The sequence below is a fragment of the Hydractinia symbiolongicarpus genome, chromosome 9 (assembly GCF_029227915.1).
Source record: "Hydractinia symbiolongicarpus strain clone_291-10 chromosome 9, HSymV2.1, whole genome shotgun sequence".
Classification (NCBI taxonomy): Eukaryota; Metazoa; Cnidaria; class Hydrozoa; order Anthoathecata; family Hydractiniidae; genus Hydractinia; species Hydractinia symbiolongicarpus.
In genome coordinates, this window is record NC_079883.1 from 10817976 (window position 1) to 10836482 (window position 18507).

Consider the following 18507-nt stretch of genomic DNA (forward strand, 5'->3'; position numbering starts at 1 on the left):
CGGCTGCTAAGTAAACTGGTGCTCCAGATCCAATTCGGTTAGCATAGTGCCCTCTACGAAGGAATCTATGCACTCTACCGACTGGAAATTGAAGTCCAGCTCTTGAGGATCTTGTCTTGGCTTTAGCCTTAGCTTTTCCACCTTTTCCACGTCCAGACATAACTGCGATTTGATTTGTAAGTTAATACAAAAACGTACGAATATTTAACGTAAGTGTTAACGAAATAAACTTTACTCGTTTTTTCATCATAAAAATAGGATCGAAATCATGTTTTTTTAACCAATCATAATTAAGTATTAAACAAAAGATTTTTTTTTTAACCAATTAAATTGCGTATCGGCGTTTTCGGATCGAATTCGATCCGATTTTTTTACTTATAAACAAAAAGTTTTGACTTGCAGTTTAATGCTTATTTACAAGTTAAGTAGCAAAAATTTTTAACCATGTCTGACGCAGCAGCTAAAGGAGGAAAACAGGCACCTAAAGTAGCCAAGAAAGGTGAAAAAAGAGCCGGCAAAAAAGGAGGAAAGATTGGTGGAACTGGTGAAAAGAAACGCAAGAGAAAGAGAAAGGAAAGTTATGCTATTTACATCTACAATGTTTTGAAACAAGTTCACCCAGATGTCGGAGTTTCAAGCAAAGCTATGAGCATCATGAACTCATTTGTCAACGACATCTTTGAGCGCATTGCTTCCGAAGCTTCGCGTTTGGCTCTTCAAAACAAAAAGTCGACCATCTCTTCTCGTGAAATTCAAACCGCAGTACGTCTTCTCTTGCCTGGAGAACTTGCAAAACACGCAGTCAGTGAAGGAACAAAAGCCGTCACAAAATACACAAGCAGCAAGTAAACCAACGTCTACCAAACACAAACGGTCTTTTTTAAGACCACACATCTTTAAAAAAACATTTACTTGGCGTCACTACAAGTTAACCGAAGTTAATAAAACTTCTAAATGTGCTTAAGAACACTAGCCTACATTTAAAATACTTCCCCATGTGTGTGTGGATTAGCTTCACTTTTCATACGTATTATTAGCTGTACTTGCAGAAAAGACAAGTACATTGATCCATGTTATTGCTTACATTTAACTTAACCCAGCTTTTCACGGAAACACTCCCAGGCAAATTAACCCTACAAAGTATTTCTAAATTTTTTTTGTGTCATATATGACATAGTATCGTATAGCAATAAATGTAACTGTGACAAGACTTTACACATTGTGTAATTTGGAAGCGTGCACAAAGTAATGTTTTAAAAGATTTGTGGCTATAAAAATAGCCGTTTTTGTTGAGCAATGACAACGCTTAACCTCCGAATCCGTAAAGAGTTCTTCCTTGACGTTTTAAGGCATAAACAACATCCATAGCGGTAACGGTCTTGCGTTTAGCGTGCTCTGTGTAGGTTACAGCATCACGAATAACATTCTCTAAGAAAACCTTCAGTACACCTCTGGTTTCCTCATAGATAAGGCCAGAGATACGTTTGACACCACCTCGTCGAGCAAGACGCCGAATAGCAGGTTTTGTGATTCCCGGAATGTTATCACGAAGAATTTTTCGGTGACGTTTAGCACCTCCTTTTCCCAATCCTTTACCTCCTTTTCCGCGTCCAGACATATTGATATAGTTGCGTACAGAACGAGTACAAAAACAACGTTTGAGTTAACAGAATTCAGACAGCTTTAAAAAGAGGCCATAAAATTACCTACTGCTCGTGGAAACACCCTAATTAACCAATAGAGTTGCGTCATTACAAAATGTTCCGAACATTTTGTACATTTTTTTAAGTAAAACTGTAGTTTTTTTAAAAATTCGTGGTCTTAATGTTTCAGTAAGGCAATAAATTTGGCATCGTTGGAATTCGCCAAACCTTCTGCTACTTACTAAAAAAAAAAAAAGTCAAAAGCTTTTGTGTATCAGAAGATACAGCCGTTTTCCCGTAGCCAAAAAACACAGATTTTATAAAAATGTTAAAGTAATGAGCGTAATGTCATTATGCAGCCAATCAGAAATTACTTTCTTAGCACCAATCAAATGGTTTGTTTTGAACCTTAGCTGTCAATCAATATGAGAAATAAAACTTTGGCGCGATAGTGCATTTTAGACCGTCTTGTGTATCCGTACTACATCGACTTCTTAAAATATGGCTCGTACAAAGCAAACTGCACGTAAATCTACTGGAGGAAAGGCTCCACGAAAACAACTCGCCACTAAAGCTGCGAGGAAAAGCGCACCAGCTACTGGAGGAGTGAAAAAACCACATCGTTACAGACCTGGTACAGTTGCTCTCAGAGAAATCAGAAGATACCAGAAGTCAACCGAGCTCTTGATCCGCAAGTTGCCTTTCCAGCGTCTTGTGCGAGAAATTGCTCAGGACTTCAAAACAGATCTGCGATTCCAGAGCACAGCCGTTATGGCTCTGCAAGAGGCTTCTGAAGCGTACCTTGTTGGCTTGTTCGAGGATACTAACTTGTGTGCCATTCACGCAAAACGAGTTACAATCATGCCTAAAGACATCCAGTTGGCAAGAAGAATTCGTGGGGAACGTGCCTAAGCATCTTACCAAACAAAAAACGGCTATTTTTATAGCCACACATCCATAAAAAATATTACGGCTAGCTTTTTATATCAAACTTTGTCCTGCTTTCTGTTTAAATTTTATGCTACATAAAAATTTTATGCTACATAAAGTTTGACAATGTTAAAAATATGAAGGGCAAGAAAAGTAAAAGCAAGAAAATAAGAAATTTAAAAACGAAAATACTTAAACTTAGGGAATCTAATCTTAAATTTACTCTTTTTTAACTGTTTAAGTGACTTAAACAAGTTTAACTTTGTACCAAGATAATGTTTTTTTGTAAATGTGTGGCTATAAAAATAGCCGTTTGTTAATGTAATAGCCAGATACACACAAATTATTTTTTTGCGGTCTTCTTTGCTGCCTTTTTGGGAGTCTTTTTGACCTTCTTTGCTGCAGGTTTTTTAGCAACAGGCTTCTTTGTGGGTTTCTTAGCTGCTGGTTTCTTAGCCGAGGCTTTCTTTGTGGCAGGCTTCTTTGCTGCTTTCTTTGGCGTGCTCTTCTTTGCTGGCTTCTTTTTTGGTGTACTTTTCTTTGCAGTAGGCTTCTTTGCCGTTGGCTTTTTTGCTGCGGCCTTTTTCTTAGGTTTTTCTTTTTTTACCTGACCTAGCTTGAATGATCCAGAAGCACCAGTGCCTTTAGTTTGAATCAAATCGCCTGATGTTACTCCTCGTTTAAGAGCCATTTTCAGATGATGATCTGAGTTTTCAGCAACTTTGTAATTTGCATGAATATATTTTGTAATAGCTTGGCGAGATGAACCACCGCGTTCCTTTAGGGTAGCGATAGCAGCCTTGATCATGTCCACATATTTAGGGTGATCAGCTGTCTTCTTTGCAGCAGGTTTCTTCTTGGGTGCGATTTTCTTTGGAGAAGCTGCTTCACTCATTTTTAATGTTTTCTTACAACAATCCAACGATAAACGATGCTTGTTATCACAGTAGAAGTATACTAAACATTACCGTGTAAATGAGATATAATTTAAGACGGTGCGAAGTATGCGGACGTAAAAGTACCACTCCCGGGAATTGATTTGGCGCGAAAACAGAAATGTGTGTTTCTGTACATCGTATAATGTCCGTTTTGGGTGCCGCGACTATGCGAAAGCATGTTAATTTTTATTTGTAGTACGACGCAATAGTCTGCAAGAGAAGCTGCTGGAGTTTGAGGTCTTCAGCATTACATCTAGTCTGTTAATTTGGGCTTCTTCCGCGCTCGTGTTAGGATTTTCATAAAGCGTTCTTTGGTTTGCGTTGCGTATGTCGGCCTACATCATCGACACGGCCTGTTTCCGGCTATTAGGAGCAATTCATATATTGGGCACTGCGTTTCGACTTTTTTATTAGACCACAGTAAAAAAATTCACTCACAGAAGTCCCTTTCTTTCATGGCTACAATCACGAAGAATTCTGTCGTAAGTAAAACGAATGCGCAAGCCAAAATGACGATGGGGCGAAGTCATAAGCATGGCCCTGTGGCCCAATGGATAAGGCATCTGACTACGAATCAGGGGATTCCAGGTTCGACTCCTGGCAGGGTCGCACTGTCGCATTTCGGCTGCATGGTCTACTGTGTAACGCGCGCGCACGTTCTGGCGTAATGCGTTGATAAACGGAATGTACGCAGACATATTGGAAAGTAATATCACGCACTTAGTATCGTCGCCTTTGTTAGCATTCATGTAAGTTACCATCCACTCGCTACAGTCGCTCTCCATCCTACGGCTAAATCAACAGCCGTGATTTTTACTATGTCGCCGTCCATCCGTACGCGGTGACAGTTGTAAGCTTTACAGTAACGTGACATGCTCCACAAGCAGTTACGGTGTGTGGACGATGCCTATCATGGCAACGCTTGTTCTTTATCGCTTCTCGGCCTAATGGCTAAGATCAAGTGTAGTATCTGTTCTTATCAGTTTAATATCTGGTAGGCCATTCTCTGAATGGTCAGTATATTAATCTGATTTTTGGCCTTGGGTCATGGAGGTGGATTCATTCACGCCGTGACCACGGGTTGCCTTGGTGTTGCACTATTACCGATGGCGGCCCACATAAGCAATAAAAGAATAATAGCAGTCCTCTTTCCGACGGCACTCTGCATAGTCTACGGCGGGAACAAAACGCGTACACTGGGGGAGAATACAGCCTATGCCCCGCGACACGGCAGTTTATAACACACTCAAGCCACAAGCATTAACAAACTTTGAAGGGTACCCTCATGCTACGGTGCAGTTCCAACTCATACTTACCTGACGGGGAAGTAAAGACTGATCAATGAGGGTTTTCTTCCAGAGTGAGGCTCTTGCATTGCACTACGCTTGGGCTGACCTCTGCGATTACTACAAACGTCAGTAACTCGACCGTACAATTTCTGGTAGTGGGGGCCTGCGTCCGCGCTCGCCCCCTCCTTAAGTCAAAATGAATGAGCTTAGAAAAGTTGCGCGGCCAAATGTCGGTGGTGACTTAAACGCTAAGGTAAAACCTCGCTTGGCTGTTACGAAACGTGATTGCGATATAAGTCCTCGGAAGGCGGCGGAATTTTATTTTATTTGCCATTCCGTCAGGGTTATTGGATGATCGGCAATAGATCGAGTTTGTATGCATTTGAAAGCTCTTTTTTCTCGTACTATCACCTGAAAATGTCGTAGGAAAATGTCATAGGAAACACTTTCAACAACCGCCACGTTCCTTAATTGTTATAACAAGAAATATATCACAGCAAATGAAAATGAAAAGCCTACGACACCGGGAGTTCCCAGGCGGTCCCCCATCCAAGTACTATCCCGGCCCGACGATGCTTAACTTCCGTGATCAGACGAGAACGGGTGTGTTCATCGTGGTATGGCCGTAGACATTAGTAGGTGCAAATACGTGCAATTTATTTTGACGTTGTGATCAAATTTTTTTATTTAATTTCTTTGAGTTACTTAGGACAAGGCGTATGCATGGATTATCTATTAGACTTTAAGGTTATAGTTTTGTGAAAAAAACAATGTTTTTTTAAAGATGTGTGGCTATAAAAATAGCCGTTGTTTTCTGAGTGTAGCGGTTTACTTCTTCTGTCCTTTGTCGTTCTTCTTTGGGAGTAAGACAGCTTGAATGTTTGGCAAAACACCACCAGCTGCAATGGTTACACCGCTCAAAAGTTTGTTTAATTCTTCATCATTACGAACAGCCAATTGTAAATGTCTTGGAATAATCCTAGCTTTTTTGTTGTCTCTTGCTGCGTTACCAGCCAACTCCAATATCTCAGCAGATAAATATTCCAAGACGGCTGCTAAGTAAACTGGTGCTCCAGATCCAATTCGGTTAGCATAGTGCCCTCTACGAAGGAATCTATGCACTCTACCGACTGGAAATTGAAGTCCAGCTCTTGAGGATCTTGTCTTGGCTTTAGCCTTAGCTTTTCCACCTTTTCCACGTCCAGACATAACTGCGATTTGATTTGTAAGTTAATACAAAAACGTACGAATATTTAACGTAAGTGTTAACGAAATAAACTTTACTCGTTTTTTCATCATAAAAATAGGATCGAAATCATGTTTTTTTAACCAATCATAATTAAGTATTAAACAAAAGATTTTTTTTTTAACCAATTAAATTGCGTATCGGCGTTTTCGGATCGAATTCGATCCGATTTTTTTACTTATAAACAAAAAGTTTTGACTTGCAGTTTAATGCTTATTTACAAGTTAAGTAGCAAAAATTTTTAACCATGTCTGACGCAGCAGCTAAAGGAGGAAAACAGGCACCTAAAGTAGCCAAGAAAGGTGAAAAAAGAGCCGGCAAAAAAGGAGGAAAGATTGGTGGAACTGGTGAAAAGAAACGCAAGAGAAAGAGAAAGGAAAGTTATGCTATTTACATCTACAATGTTTTGAAACAAGTTCACCCAGATGTCGGAGTTTCAAGCAAAGCTATGAGCATCATGAACTCATTTGTCAACGACATCTTTGAGCGCATTGCTTCCGAAGCTTCGCGTTTGGCTCTTCAAAACAAAAAGTCGACCATCTCTTCTCGTGAAATTCAAACCGCAGTACGTCTTCTCTTGCCTGGAGAACTTGCAAAACACGCAGTCAGTGAAGGAACAAAAGCCGTCACAAAATACACAAGCAGCAAGTAAACCAACGTCTACCAAACACAAACGGTCTTTTTTAAGACCACACATCTTTAAAAAAACATTTACTTGGCGTCACTACAAGTTAACCGAAGTTAATAAAACTTCTAAATAATGTGCTTAAGAACACTAGCCTACATTTAAAATACTTCCCCATGTGTGTGTGGATTAGCTTCACTTTTCATACGTATTATTAGCTGTACTTGCAGAAAAGACAAGTACATTGATCCATGTTATTGCTTACATTTAACTTAACCCAGCTTTTCACGGAAACACTCCCAGGCAAATTAACCCTACAAAGTATTTCTAAATTTTTTTTGTGTCATATATGACATAGTATCGTATAGCAATAAATGTAACTGTGACAAGACTTTACACATTGTGTAATTTGGAAGCGTGCACAAAGTAATGTTTTAAAAGATTTGTGGCTATAAAAATAGCCGTTTTTGTTGAGCAATGACAACGCTTAACCTCCGAATCCGTAAAGAGTTCTTCCTTGACGTTTTAAGGCATAAACAACATCCATAGCGGTAACGGTCTTGCGTTTAGCGTGCTCTGTGTAGGTTACAGCATCACGAATAACATTCTCTAAGAAAACCTTCAGTACACCTCTGGTTTCCTCATAGATAAGGCCAGAGATACGTTTGACACCACCTCGTCGAGCAAGACGCCGAATAGCAGGTTTTGTGATTCCCTGAATGTTATCACGAAGAATTTTTCGGTGACGTTTAGCACCTCCTTTTCCCAATCCTTTACCTCCTTTTCCGCGTCCAGACATATTGATATAGTTGCGTACAGAACGAGTACAAAAACAACGTTTGAGTTAACAGAATTCAGACAGCTTTAAAAAGAGGCCATAAAATTACCTACTGCTCGTGGAAACACCCTAATTAACCAATAGAGTTGCGTCATTACAAAATGTTCCGAACATTTTGTACATTTTTTTAAGTAAAACTGTAGTTTTTTTAAAAATTCGTGGTCTTAATGTTTCAGTAAGGCAATAAATTTGGCATCGTTGGAATTCGCCAAACCTTCTGCTACTTACTAAAAAAAAAAAAAGTCAAAAGCTTTTGTGTATCAGAAGATACAGCCGTTTTCCCGTAGCCAAAAAACACAGATTTTATAAAAATGTTAAAGTAATGAGCGTAATGTCATTATGCAGCCAATCAGAAATTACTTTCTTAGCACCAATCAAATGGTTTGTTTTGAACCTTAGCTGTCAATCAATATGAGAAATAAAACTTTGGCGCGATAGTGCATTTTAGACCGTCTTGTGTATCCGTACTACATCGACTTCTTAAAATATGGCTCGTACAAAGCAAACTGCACGTAAATCTACTGGAGGAAAGGCTCCACGAAAACAACTCGCCACTAAAGCTGCGAGGAAAAGCGCACCAGCTACTGGAGGAGTGAAAAAACCACATCGTTACAGACCTGGTACAGTTGCTCTCAGAGAAATCAGAAGATACCAGAAGTCAACCGAGCTCTTGATCCGCAAGTTGCCTTTCCAGCGTCTTGTGCGAGAAATTGCTCAGGACTTCAAAACAGATCTGCGATTCCAGAGCACAGCCGTTATGGCTCTGCAAGAGGCTTCTGAAGCGTACCTTGTTGGCTTGTTCGAGGATACTAACTTGTGTGCCATTCACGCAAAACGAGTTACAATCATGCCTAAAGACATCCAGTTGGCAAGAAGAATTCGTGGGGAACGTGCCTAAGCATCTTACCAAACAAAAAACGGCTATTTTTATAGCCACACATCCATAAAAAATATTACGGCTAGCTTTTTATATCAAACTTTGTCCTGCTTTCTGTTTAAATTTTATGCTACATAAAAATTTTATGCTACATAAAGTTTGACAATGTTAAAAATATGAAGGGCAAGAAAAGTAAAAGCAAGAAAATAAGAAATTTAAAAACGAAAATACTTAAACTTAGGGAATCTAATCTTAAATTTACTCTTTTTTAACTGTTTAAGTGACTTAAACAAGTTTAACTTTGTACCAAGATAATGTTTTTTTGTAAATGTGTGGCTATAAAAATAGCCGTTTGTTAATGTAATAGCCAGATACACACAAATTATTTTTTTGCGGTCTTCTTTGCTGCCTTTTTGGGAGTCTTTTTGACCTTCTTTGCTGCAGGTTTTTTAGCAACAGGCTTCTTTGTGGGTTTCTTAGCTGCTGGTTTCTTAGCCGAGGCTTTCTTTGTGGCAGGCTTCTTTGCTGCTTTCTTTGGCGTGCTCTTCTTTGCTGGCTTCTTTTTTGGTGTACTTTTCTTTGCAGTAGGCTTCTTTGCCGTTGGCTTTTTTGCTGCGGCCTTTTTCTTAGGTTTTTCTTTTTTTACCTGACCTAGCTTGAATGATCCAGAAGCACCAGTGCCTTTAGTTTGAATCAAATCGCCTGATGTTACTCCTCGTTTAAGAGCCATTTTCAGATGATGATCTGAGTTTTCAGCAACTTTGTAATTTGCATGAATATATTTTGTAATAGCTTGGCGAGATGAACCACCGCGTTCCTTTAGGGTAGCGATAGCAGCCTTGATCATGTCCACATATTTAGGGTGATCAGCTGTCTTCTTTGCAGCAGGTTTCTTCTTGGGTGCGATTTTCTTTGGAGAAGCTGCTTCACTCATTTTTAATGTTTTCTTACAACAATCCAACGATAAACGATGCTTGTTATCACAGTAGAAGTATACTAAACATTACCGTGTAAATGAGATATAATTTAAGACGGTGCGAAGTATGCGGACGTAAAAGTACCACTCCCGGGAATTGATTTGGCGCGAAAACAGAAATGTGTGTTTCTGTACATCGTATAATGTCCGTTTTGGGTGCCGCGACTATGCGAAAGCATGTTAATTTTTATTTGTAGTACGACGCAATAGTCTGCAAGAGAAGCTGCTGGAGTTTGAGGTCTTCAGCATTACATCTAGTCTGTTAATTTGGGCTTCTTCCGCGCTCGTGTTAGGATTTTCATAAAGCGTTCTTTGGTTTGCGTTGCGTATGTCGGCCTACATCATCGATTTTTTATTAGACCACAGTAAAAAAATTCACTCACAGAAGTCCCTTTCTTTCATGGCTACAAACACGAAGAATTCTGTCGTAAGTAAAACGAATGCGCAAGCCAAAATGACGATGGGGCGAAGTCATAAGCATGGCCCTGTGGCCCAATGGATAAGGCATCTGACTACGAATCAGGGGATTCCAGGTTCGACTCCTGGCAGGGTCGCACTGTCGCATTTCGGCTGCATGGTCTACTGTGTAACGCGCGCGCACGTTCTGGCGTAATGCGTTGATAAACGGAATGTACGCAGACATATTGGAAAGTAATATCACGCACTTAGTATCGTCGCCTTTGTTAGCATTCATGTAAGTTACCATCCACTCGCTACAGTCGCTCTCCATCCTACGGCTAAATCAACAGCCGTGATTTTTACTATGTCGCCGTCCATCCGTACGCGGTGACAGTTGTAAGCTTTACAGTAACGTGACATGCTCCACAAGCAGTTACGGTGTGTGGACGATGCCTATCATGGCAACGCTTGTTCTTTATCGCTTCTCGGCCTAATGGCTAAGATCAAGTGTAGTAACTGTTCTTATCAGTTTAATATCTGGTAGGCCATTCTCTGAATGGTCAGTATATTAATCTGATTTTTGGCCTTGGGTCATGGAGGTGGATTCATTCACGCCGTGACCACGGGTTGCCTTGGTGTTGCACTATTACCGATGGCGGCCCACATAAGCAATAAAAGAATAATAGCAGTCCTCTTTCCGACGGCACTCTGCATAGTCTACGGCGGGAACAAAACGCGTACACTGGGGGAGAATACAGCCTATGCCCCGCGACACGGCAGTTTATAACACACTCAAGCCACAAGCATTAACAAACTTTGAAGGGTACCCTCATGCTACGGTGCAGTTCCAACTCATACTTACCTGACGGGGAAGTAAAGACTGATCAATGAGGGTTTTCTTCCAGAGTGAGGCTCTTGCATTGCACTACGCTTGGGCTGACCTCTGCGATTACTGCAAACGTCAGTAACTCGACCGTACAATTTCTGGTAGTGGGGGCCTGCGTCCGCGCTCGCCCCCTCCTTAAGTCAAAATGAATGAGCTTAGAAAAGTTGCGCGGCCAAATGTCGGTGGTGACTTAAACGCTAAGGTAAAACCTCGCTTGGCTGTTACGAAACGTGATTGCGATATAAGTCCTCGGAAGGCGGCGGAATTTTATTTTATTTGCCATTCCGTCAGGGTTATTGGATGATCGGCAATAGATCGAGTTTGTATGCATTTGAAAGCTCTTTTTTCTCGTACTATCACCTGAAAATGTCGTAGGAAAATGTCATAGGAAACACTTTCAACAACCGCCACGTTCCTTAATTGTTATAACAAGAAATATATCACAGCAAATGAAAATGAAAAGCCTACGACACCGGGAGTTCCCAGGCGGTCCCCCATCCAAGTACTATCCCGGCCCGACGATGCTTAACTTCCGTGATCAGACGAGAACGGGTGTGTTCATCGTGGTATGGCCGTAGACATTAGTAGGTGCAAATACGTGCAATTTATTTTGACGTTGTGATCAAATTTTTTTATTTAATTTCTTTGAGTTACTTAGGACAAGGCGTATGCATGGATTATCTATTAGACTTTAAGGTTATAGTTTTGTGAAAAAAACAATGTTTTTTTAAAGATGTGTGGCTATAAAAATAGCCGTTGTTTTCTGAGTGTAGCGGTTTACTTCTTCTGTCCTTTGTCGTTCTTCTTTGGGAGTAAGACAGCTTGAATGTTTGGCAAAACACCACCAGCTGCAATGGTTACACCGCTCAAAAGTTTGTTTAATTCTTCATCATTACGAACAGCCAATTGTAAATGTCTTGGAATAATCCTAGCTTTTTTGTTGTCTCTTGCTGCGTTACCAGCCAACTCCAATATCTCAGCAGATAAATATTCCAAGACGGCTGCTAAGTAAACTGGTGCTCCAGATCCAATTCGGTTAGCATAGTGCCCTCTACGAAGGAATCTATGCACTCTACCGACTGGAAATTGAAGTCCAGCTCTTGAGGATCTTGTCTTGGCTTTAGCCTTAGCTTTTCCACCTTTTCCACGTCCAGACATAACTGCGATTTGTTTTGTAAGTTAATACAAAAACGTACGAATATTTAACGTAAGTGTTAACGAAATAAACTTTACTCGTTTTTTCATCATAAAAATAGGATCGAAATCATGTTTTTTTAACCAATCATAATTAAGTATTAAACAAAAGATTTTTTTTTTAACCAATTAAATTGCGTATCGGCGTTTTCGGATCGAATTCGATCCGATTTTTTTACTTATAAACAAAAAGTTTTGACTTGCAGTTTAATGCTTATTTACAAGTTAAGTAGCAAAAATTTTTAACCATGTCTGACGCAGCAGCTAAAGGAGGAAAACAGGCACCTAAAGTAGCCAAGAAAGGTGAAAAAAGAGCCGGCAAAAAAGGAGGAAAGATTGGTGGAACTGGTGAAAAGAAACGCAAGAGAAAGAGAAAGGAAAGTTATGCTATTTACATCTACAATGTTTTGAAACAAGTTCACCCAGATGTCGGAGTTTCAAGCAAAGCTATGAGCATCATGAACTCATTTGTCAACGACATCTTTGAGCGCATTGCTTCCGAAGCTTCGCGTTTGGCTCTTCAAAACAAAAAGTCGACCATCTCTTCTCGTGAAATTCAAACCGCAGTACGTCTTCTCTTGCCTGGAGAACTTGCAAAACACGCAGTCAGTGAAGGAACAAAAGCCGTCACAAAATACACAAGCAGCAAGTAAACCAACGTCTACCAAACACAAACGGTCTTTTTTAAGACCACACATCTTTAAAAAACATTTACTTGGCGTCACTACAAGTTAACCGAAGTTAATAAAACTTCTAAATAATGTGCTTAAGAACACTAGCCTACATTTAAAATACTTCCCCATGTGTGTGTGGATTAGCTTCACTTTTCATACGTATTATTAGCTGTACTTGCAGAAAAGACAAGTACATTGATCCATGTTATTGCTTACATTTAACTTAACCCAGCTTTTCACGGAAACACTCCCAGGCAAATTAACCCTACAAAGTATTTCTAAATTTTTTTTGTGTCATATATGACATAGTATCGTATAGCAATAAATGTAACTGTGACAAGACTTTACACATTGTGTAATTTGGAAGCGTGCACAAAGTAATGTTTTAAAAGATTTGTGGCTATAAAAATAGCCGTTTTTGTTGAGCAATGACAACGCTTAACCTCCGAATCCGTAAAGAGTTCTTCCTTGACGTTTTAAGGCATAAACAACATCCATAGCGGTAACGGTCTTGCGTTTAGCGTGCTCTGTGTAGGTTACAGCATCACGAATAACATTCTCTAAGAAAACCTTCAGTACACCTCTGGTTTCCTCATAGATAAGGCCAGAGATACGTTTGACACCACCTCGTCGAGCAAGACGCCGAATAGCAGGTTTTGTGATTCCCTGAATGTTATCACGAAGAATTTTTCGGTGACGTTTAGCACCTCCTTTTCCCAATCCTTTACCTCCTTTTCCGCGTCCAGACATATTGATATAGTTGCGTACAGAACGAGTACAAAAACAACGTTTGAGTTAACAGAATTCAGACAGCTTTAAAAAGAGGCCATAAAATTACCTACTGCTCGTGGAAACACCCTAATTAACCAATAGAGTTGCGTCATTACAAAATGTTCCGAACATTTTGTACATTTTTTTAAGTAAAACTGTAGTTTTTTTAAAAATTCGTGGTCTTAATGTTTCAGTAAGGCAATAAATTTGGCATCGTTGGAATTCGCCAAACCTTCTGCTACTTACTAAAAAAAAAAAAAGTCAAAAGCTTTTGTGTATCAGAAGATACAGCCGTTTTCCCGTAGCCAAAAAACACAGATTTTATAAAAATGTTAAAGTAATGAGCGTAATGTCATTATGCAGCCAATCAGAAATTACTTTCTTAGCACCAATCAAATGGTTTGTTTTGAACCTTAGCTGTCAATCAATATGAGAAATAAAACTTTGGCGCGATAGTGCATTTTAGACCGTCTTGTGTATCCGTACTACATCGACTTCTTAAAATATGGCTCGTACAAAGCAAACTGCACGTAAATCTACTGGAGGAAAGGCTCCACGAAAACAACTCGCCACTAAAGCTGCGAGGAAAAGCGCACCAGCTACTGGAGGAGTGAAAAAACCACATCGTTACAGACCTGGTACAGTTGCTCTCAGAGAAATCAGAAGATACCAGAAGTCAACCGAGCTCTTGATCCGCAAGTTGCCTTTCCAGCGTCTTGTGCGAGAAATTGCTCAGGACTTCAAAACAGATCTGCGATTCCAGAGCACAGCCGTTATGGCTCTGCAAGAGGCTTCTGAAGCGTACCTTGTTGGCTTGTTCGAGGATACTAACTTGTGTGCCATTCACGCAAAACGAGTTACAATCATGCCTAAAGACATCCAGTTGGCAAGAAGAATTCGTGGGGAACGTGCCTAAGCATCTTACCAAACAAAAAACGGCTATTTTTATAGCCACACATCCATAAAAAATATTACGGCTAGCTTTTTATATCAAACTTTGTCCTGCTTTCTGTTTAAATTTTATGCTACATAAAAATTTTATGCTACATAAAGTTTGACAATGTTAAAAATATGAAGGGCAAGAAAAGTAAAAGCAAGAAAATAAGAAATTTAAAAACGAAAATACTTAAACTTAGGGAATCTAATCTTAAATTTACTCTTTTTTAACTGTTTAAGTGACTTAAACAAGTTTAACTTTGTACCAAGATAATGTTTTTTTGTAAATGTGTGGCTATAAAAATAGCCGTTTGTTAATGTAATAGCCAGATACACACAAATTATTTTTTTGCGGTCTTCTTTGCTGCCTTTTTGGGAGTCTTTTTGACCTTCTTTGCTGCAGGTTTTTTAGCAACAGGCTTCTTTGTGGGTTTCTTAGCTGCTGGTTTCTTAGCCGAGGCTTTCTTTGTGGCAGGCTTCTTTGCTGCTTTCTTTGGCGTGCTCTTCTTTGCTGGCTTCTTTTTTGGTGTACTTTTCTTTGCAGTAGGCTTCTTTGCCGTTGGCTTTTTTGCTGCGGCCTTTTTCTTAGGTTTTTCTTTTTTTACCTGACCTAGCTTGAATGATCCAGAAGCACCAGTGCCTTTAGTTTGAATCAAATCGCCTGATGTTACTCCTCGTTTAAGAGCCATTTTCAGATGATGATCTGAGTTTTCAGCAACTTTGTAATTTGCATGAATATATTTTGTAATAGCTTGGCGAGATGAACCACCGCGTTCCTTTAGGGTAGCGATAGCAGCCTTGATCATGTCCACATATTTAGGGTGATCAGCTGTCTTCTTTGCAGCAGGTTTCTTCTTGGGTGCGATTTTCTTTGGAGAAGCTGCTTCACTCATTTTTAATGTTTTCTTACAACAATCCAACGATAAACGATGCTTGTTATCACAGTAGAAGTATACTAAACATTACCGTGTAAATGAGATATAATTTAAGACGGTGCGAAGTATGCGGACGTAAAAGTACCACTCCCGGGAATTGATTTGGCGCGAAAACAGAAATGTGTGTTTCTGTACATCGTATAATGTCCGTTTTGGGTGCCGCGACTATGCGAAAGCATGTTAATTTTTATTTGTAGTACGACGCAATAGTCTGCAAGAGAAGCTGCTGGAGTTTGAGGTCTTCAGCATTACATCTAGTCTGTTAATTTGGGCTTCTTCCGCGCTCGTGTTAGGATTTTCATAAAGCGTTCTTTGGTTTGCGTTGCGTATGTCGGCCTACATCATCGACACGGCCTGTTTCCGGCTATTAGGAGCAATTCATATATTGGGCACTGCGTTTCGACTTTTTTATTAGACCACAGTAAAAAAATTCACTCACAGAAGTCCCTTTCTTTCATGGCTACAAACACGAAGAATTCTGTCGTAAGTAAAACGAATGCGCAAGCCAAAATGACGATGAGGCGAAGTCATAAGCATGGCCCTGTGGCCCAATGGATAAGGCATCTGACTACGAATCAGGGGATTCCAGGTTCGACTCCTGGCAGGGTCGCACTGTCGCATTTCGGCTGCATGGTCTACTGTGTAACGCGCGCGCACGTTCTGGCGTAATGCGTTGATAAACGGAATGTACGCAGACATATTGGAAAGTAATATCACGCACTTAGTATCGTCGCCTTTGTTAGCATTCATGTAAGTTACCATCCACTCGCTACAGTCGCTCTCCATCCTACGGCTAAATCAACAGCCGTGATTTTTACTATGTCGCCGTCCATCCGTACGCGGTGACAGTTGTAAGCTTTACAGTAACGTGACATGCTCCACAAGCAGTTACGGTGTGTGGACGATGCCTATCATGGCAACGCTTGTTCTTTATCGCTTCTCGGCCTAATGGCTAAGATCAAGTGTAGTATCTGTTCTTATCAGTTTAATATCTGGTAGGCCATTCTCTGAATGGTCAGTATATTAATCTGATTTTTGGCCTTGGGTCATGGAGGTGGATTCATTCACGCCGTGACCACGGGTTGCCTTGGTGTTGCACTATTACCGATGGCGGCCCACATAAGCAATAAAAGAATAATAGCAGTCCTCTTTCCGACGGCACTCTGCATAGTCTACGGCGGGAACAAAACGCGTACACTGGGGGAGAATACAGCCTATGCCCCGCGACACGGCAGTTTATAACACACTCAAGCCACAAGCATTAACAAACTTTGAAGGGTACCCTCATGCTACGGTGCAGTTCCAACTCATACTTACCTGACGGGGAAGTAAAGACTGATCAATGAGGGTTTTCTTCCAGAGTGAGGCTCTTGCATTGCACTACGCTTGGGCTGACCTCTGCGATTACTGCAAACGTCAGTAACTCGACCGTACAATTTCTGGTAGTGGGGGCCTGCGTCCGCGCTCGCCCCCTCCTTAAGTCAAAATGAATGAGCTTAGAAAAGTTGCGCGGCCAAATGTCGGTGGTGACTTAAACGCTAAGGTAAAACCTCGCTTGGCTGTTACGAAACGTGATTGCGATATAAGTCCTCGGAAGGCGGCGGAATTTTATTTTATTTGCCATTCCGTCAGGGTTATTGGATGATCGGCAATAGATCGAGTTTGTATGCATTTGAAAGCTCTTTTTTCTCGTACTATCACCTGAAAATGTCGTAGGAAAATGTCATAGGAAACACTTTCAACAACCGCCACGTTCCTTAATTGTTATAACAAGAAATATATCACAGCAAATGAAAATGAAAAGCCTACGACACCGGGAGTTCCCAGGCGGTCCCCCATCCAAGTACTATCCCGGCCCGACGATGCTTAACTTCCGTGATCAGACGAGAACGGGTGTGTTCATCGTGGTATGGCCGTAGACATTAGTAGGTGCAAATACGTGCAATTTATTTTGACGTTGTGATCAAATTTTTTTATTTAATTTCTTTGAGTTACTTAGGACAAGGCGTATGCATGGATTATCTATTAGACTTTAAGGTTATAGTTTTGTGAAAAAAACAATGTTTTTTTAAAGATGTGTGGCTATAAAAATAGCCGTTGTTTTCTGAGTGTAGCGGTTTACTTCTTCTGTCCTTTGTCGTTCTTCTTTGGGAGTAAGACAGCTTGAATGTTTGGCAAAACACCACCAGCTGCAATGGTTACACCGCTCAAAAGTTTGTTTAATTCTTCATCATTACGAACAGCCAATTGTAAATGTCTTGGAATAATCCTAGCTTTTTTGTTGTCTCTTGCTGCGTTACCAGCCAACTCCAATATCTCAGCAGATAAATATTCCAAGACGGCTGCTAAGTAAACTGGTGCTCCAGATCCAATTCGGTTAGCATAGTGCCCTCTACGAAGGAATCTATGCACTCTACCGACTGGAAATTGAAGTCCAGCTCTTGAGGATCTTGTCTTGGCTTTAGCCTTAGCTTTTCCACCTTTTCCACGTCCAGACATAACTGCGATTTGATTTGTAAGTTAATACAAAAACGTACGAATATTTAACGTAAGTGTTAACGAAATAAACTTTACTCGTTTTTTCATCATAAAAATAGGATCGAAATCATGTTTTTTTAACCAATCATAATTAAGTATTAAACAAAAGATTTTTTTTTTAACCAATTAAATTGCGTATCGGCGTTTTCGGATCGAATTCGATCCGATTTTTTTACTTATAAACAAAAAGTTTTGACTTGCAGTTTAATGCTTATTTACAAGTTAAGTAGCAAAAATTTTTAACCATGTCTGACGCAGCAGCTAAAGGAGGAAAACAGGCACCTAAAGTAGCCAAGAAAGGTGAAAAAAGAGCCGGCAAAAAAGGAGGAAAGATTGGTGGAACTGGTGAAAAGAAACGCAAGAGAAAGAGAAAGGAAAGTTATGCTATTTACATCTACAATGTTTTGAAACAAGTTCACCCAGATGTCGGAGTTTCAAGCAAAGCTATGAGCATCATGAACTCATTTGTCAACGACATCTTTGAGCGCATTGCTTCCGAAGCTTCGCGTTTGGCTCTTCAAAACAAAAAGTCGACCATCTCTTCTCGTGAAATTCAAACCGCAGTACGTCTTCTCTTGCCTGGAGAACTTGCAAAACACGCAGTCAGTGAAGGAACAAAAGCCGTCACAAAATACACAAGCAGCAAGTAAACCAACGTCTACCAAACACAAACGGTCTTTTTTAAGACCACACATCTTTAAAAAAACATTTACTTGGCGTCACTACAAGTTAACCGAAGTTAATAAAACTTCTAAATAATGTGCTTAAGAACACTAGCCTACATTTAAAATACTTCCCCATGTGTGTGTGGA

The 18507-nt window shown here is 40.2% G+C and overlaps 12 non-coding genes across 12 annotated transcripts; 9 read left to right on the forward strand and 3 right to left on the reverse strand.

Annotated features, from left to right (window-relative positions):
• The first annotated feature begins 4047 nt into the window (after positions 1-4047).
• Trnar-acg (transfer RNA arginine (anticodon ACG)) lies at positions 4048-4120 on the forward strand. Its single transcript has one exon. It is a non-coding gene; the product is annotated as a tRNA-Arg (tRNA).
• Positions 4121-4442: 322 nt separating this feature from the next.
• Positions 4443-4634, forward strand: LOC130661213 (U2 spliceosomal RNA). Its single transcript, XR_008988407.1, has one exon. It is a non-coding gene; the product is annotated as a U2 spliceosomal RNA (small nuclear RNA).
• Positions 4635-4819: 185 nt separating this feature from the next.
• LOC130660457 (U1 spliceosomal RNA) lies at positions 4820-4984 on the forward strand. Its single transcript, XR_008987656.1, has one exon. It is a non-coding gene; the product is annotated as a U1 spliceosomal RNA (small nuclear RNA).
• A 328-nt stretch (positions 4985-5312) lies between these two features.
• LOC130658206 (5S ribosomal RNA) lies at positions 5313-5431 on the reverse strand. Its single transcript, XR_008985423.1, has one exon. It is a non-coding gene; the product is annotated as a 5S ribosomal RNA (ribosomal RNA).
• Positions 5432-9843: 4412 nt separating this feature from the next.
• On the forward strand, positions 9844-9916 carry Trnar-acg (transfer RNA arginine (anticodon ACG)). Its single transcript has one exon. It is a non-coding gene; the product is annotated as a tRNA-Arg (tRNA).
• A 322-nt stretch (positions 9917-10238) lies between these two features.
• Positions 10239-10430, forward strand: LOC130661478 (U2 spliceosomal RNA). Its single transcript, XR_008988670.1, has one exon. It is a non-coding gene; the product is annotated as a U2 spliceosomal RNA (small nuclear RNA).
• A 185-nt stretch (positions 10431-10615) lies between these two features.
• LOC130660168 (U1 spliceosomal RNA) lies at positions 10616-10780 on the forward strand. The gene has a single exon (XR_008987368.1). It is a non-coding gene; the product is annotated as a U1 spliceosomal RNA (small nuclear RNA).
• A 328-nt stretch (positions 10781-11108) lies between these two features.
• Positions 11109-11227, reverse strand: LOC130658207 (5S ribosomal RNA). The gene has a single exon (XR_008985424.1). It is a non-coding gene; the product is annotated as a 5S ribosomal RNA (ribosomal RNA).
• A 4467-nt stretch (positions 11228-15694) lies between these two features.
• Positions 15695-15767, forward strand: Trnar-acg (transfer RNA arginine (anticodon ACG)). Its single transcript has one exon. It is a non-coding gene; the product is annotated as a tRNA-Arg (tRNA).
• A 322-nt stretch (positions 15768-16089) lies between these two features.
• Positions 16090-16281, forward strand: LOC130661214 (U2 spliceosomal RNA). The gene has a single exon (XR_008988408.1). It is a non-coding gene; the product is annotated as a U2 spliceosomal RNA (small nuclear RNA).
• A 185-nt stretch (positions 16282-16466) lies between these two features.
• Positions 16467-16631, forward strand: LOC130660169 (U1 spliceosomal RNA). Its single transcript, XR_008987369.1, has one exon. It is a non-coding gene; the product is annotated as a U1 spliceosomal RNA (small nuclear RNA).
• Positions 16632-16959: 328 nt separating this feature from the next.
• LOC130658208 (5S ribosomal RNA) lies at positions 16960-17078 on the reverse strand. The gene has a single exon (XR_008985425.1). It is a non-coding gene; the product is annotated as a 5S ribosomal RNA (ribosomal RNA).
• Positions 17079-18507: the final 1429 nt, after the last annotated feature.